This window comes from Colobus angolensis, unplaced genomic scaffold, assembly GCF_000951035.1.
Source record: "Colobus angolensis palliatus isolate OR3802 unplaced genomic scaffold, Cang.pa_1.0 Scaffold66, whole genome shotgun sequence".
NCBI classification, from domain to species: domain Eukaryota; kingdom Metazoa; phylum Chordata; class Mammalia; order Primates; family Cercopithecidae; genus Colobus; species Colobus angolensis.
Window position 1 is genome coordinate 3,851,382 of NW_012120265.1, and position 3,340 is coordinate 3,854,721.

Here is a 3,340-nt window from a genome sequence, read left to right on the forward strand (position 1 = left end):
GGCGCTGCGTGGCGGCCATGAGCGGCAGGGCCAGGCGGGCGCTGTGAAAGAGCCGTAGAGCCTGGAGCACTAGCACGCGAGCCGCAGCCAACCGCCCCTGCCTGAGCTCCACGCCATCCAGCGCTAGCGCCTAAGCCACGCCCACCGCCGCTGCCGCCAGCCAACCCGTGTATTGCACTGCCTACAGACACGCCCCTTCATCGCCGCCAGCCAACCGGCGCCACGCACCGCCCCGGGAGACGCCCCGAACTTCCCTCTCCCGGGGCTTGGACTCGGTTAGGGGTTGCCGAGGCAACGGCACTTCTCACAAGCGCCCTCCTCCAGCCTGAGAGAGGGCAGCGCTGGCTCCGCTCCAGCCAGAGGCCCCCATCCCTCACATCTCCCGCGGTGTACGCCTCCTTCAGCTCCACTCACATCTCCTCAGAGTTCCTGCTCCTCCTCAGAGCCCCCTGCTCCTCCTCAAAGCCCTCGGTCCTCAAGAGACCCTCACTCCTCAGAGCACCCCAACTCTTCCTTCAAGCCACCCTCTCCTCCTCAGAACCCCACACCTCTTATAGCTTGATCAACAGCCCCCATTCATTTCCAGAAGCCCCAAGCCCCAGACCCCTGCTCAGTCCCCCTAATGCTCCCTGCAGCCTCAGCCCCATCAGGTGGGCCCCTGGGGCCCCTGGCTCTTCCTCTAGAGCTTTCCACGCCCCCTTCACCCGGCCAAGGGGGAGCGCAGGTGTGCGTGGTTGATGGCAACAAGGAGGTCAGAACGCAGCGCTTTTCTCCACTGAAGAAATCAATTCCAGTCACCTTTCAAGGTCCAGCTAAAGAGTGACCTCACTTGTTTATTCATCTTCGCAGTCTACAGTTCTGGGCATAGAAAATGCTACCACGTGGTTACCGAATGAAGGAAGGAGGTTTACTGAGAGCCTCCCCTGCAGTGCGCCCCAAATCAGAGCGAATCCTCACATCTTTGTTTCTAGCCCTTAGGACACAGCATCAGAGGTTCCTAGTGCACAAGAAAAGGAACTGGGCGGTGGCTCACGCCTGTAATCTAGCACTTTGGATGGCGGAGGCGGGAGGATCATTTGAGCATGGGAGTTTGAGACCAGTTTGGGCAACATAGTGAGACCCTGTGGTGGTGCACGCCTGTGGTCCCAGCTACTTGGGACTTGAGAGGCTGCAGTGAGAGGATCACTTGAGCCCGCGAATTTGAGGCTGTAGTGAGCCATGATTGTACCACTGCACTCCAGCTTGGTTGACAGAGACCAGGTCTCAAAAAAAAAAAAGGAATGGACTGGACATGAATCACTTCTCCAAAGTCACAGAACCTCCTGGAGCCTATTTGCTATGAGGACAGGCTCCAGATGTGGGCTCAGTAAAAGGTCCTTAGCCTGCTGGCTGGGAACCCTTCCAGGGTGGGGCCCATGTTCTCTCCATTGCTGCTGGGGAGGACATTCAAATACCATCTGGTATGGCTGGATTGGAGAGCGCTGGGAGACTCCAAAGGGGGCGGTAGGGAGTGAAAATGAAAGACATTGACTGTCTGGACAATAGGGAAAGCTCTGTGATGAAGGAAACCACTGACACTTGGCTCCAATGACAGGAAGTAATAGATTGCATGGGAGCCACGGAGACCAGTGCCTGTTCAAAAGGTCACCCGCAAGCACAGCACTGCCCAGGAGGCCTGAACAGTAGTGGCCTTCATGCTCGGCGCAGTGGCTGACACCCGTGATCCCAACACTTTGGGAGTCTGAGGTGGGAGATTACTTGAGCCCAGGAGTTTGAGACCAGTCTGGGGAACACAGTGAGACACCATCTCTACGAAAATAAAAATTTAAAAATTAGCTAAATTAGCTGGTCATGGTCCCAGCTACTTGGGAGGCTGAGGCGGGAGGATAAGTCAGGCCCAGAAGGTTGAGGCTACAGTGAGCTATGTTTATGCCACTGCACTCCAGCCTGGGTGAGAGAGCAAAACCCTGCCCCAACCCCAACAAAGTAGTACCTTCAGAGAACGCGGAGGGCTGTGGGCACTGGAAGCTTCAGGGACCAGCAGAGACAAAAATTGAAGCCACTTGGTAGAGAGGGGAGATCGACAAGAGGAAATGGGACAAGGTCTTGAAGGAGACCCACGGGGTGCAGGTTAAAACCTGGAGGAGCTGATGTGAACAGCCAGCTCAGAGAGCCTGAGACAGAGTTGCCTTTTCTTTCTTTCTTTTTTTTTTTTTTTTTGTTGAGACAGAAGTCTTACTCTGTTGCCTAGGCTGGAGTGCAGTGGCGCGACCTTGGCTCACCGCAACCTCCGCCTCCCGGGTTCAAGCAATTCTCCTGCCTCAGCCTCCCGAGTAGCTTACAGGCACCCACCACCACACCTGGCTAATTTTTGTATTTTTAGTAGAAATGAGGTTTCACCATGTTGGCCAGGCTAGTTTCAAACTTCTGACCTTCAAAGGTGACCAGCGTGCCGCGGCTTCGCAAAGTTCTGGGATTACAGGCATGAGCCACCTCGCCCGTCCCATAGTTGCCTTTTGGAGGTCATCAGGGGTCTCCATTGCATAGAAATTAGTTGGCAGCCTTGGTACTCAAAGTGCCCGGCCAGGCCCAGTTAATAGAGAAGGACCTGGGAGTTTTGGGTTCTTTGACAATACATATTTTAGTGGTTTAAGAATTTGGCACAGGTGGCTGAGCGCGGTGGCTCATGTGTGAGTGACCTGGGTTCAAATTCTAGCTGTTATTCAGCATGGGACTCAAAAGTAGGGACATAACCCCACCTCCTCAGTGGTGAGGTGGGAGCAGAGAATGAGATCCTGGCACACACTGTGCCTTGGAGGGGGCTTCCCTGAGCATCTCAGAGGGGGACGCATCACGGGTCTGGCACTCATGGGTTGGGTGCTGTGGGGTGCGGTAGGGAAAGCCCAGCTGAGCTTGGGACCAACTCTGGGCTTTGTGGGAATCTGAAGTCCCTTTCCCAGGGGCCTCTCTGGTCCCTCAGGGAATGTATATGCCCTTTCCAAGCTGTGTTAACCATGGGCCAGATCACAACATGTCTGAGTCAGTGTTCTCACATAAAAATCAGTAAGACTGGCCAGGCATAGTGGCTCACACCTGTAATCCCAGCACTTTGGGAAGCCAAAGCGGGCAGATCACGAGGTCAGGAGTTCAAGACCAGCCTGGCCAATATGGCGAAATCCCATCTCTATTAAAATATAAAAAATTAGCCAGGCATGGTGGTGCATGCCTGTGGTCCCAGGTATTTGGGAGGCTGAGGCAGGAGAATCGCTCAAACCTCAGGTGGGCGAAGGTTGCAGTGAGCTGAGATCATGCAAGACTCTGTCTCAAAAAAAAAAAAAAA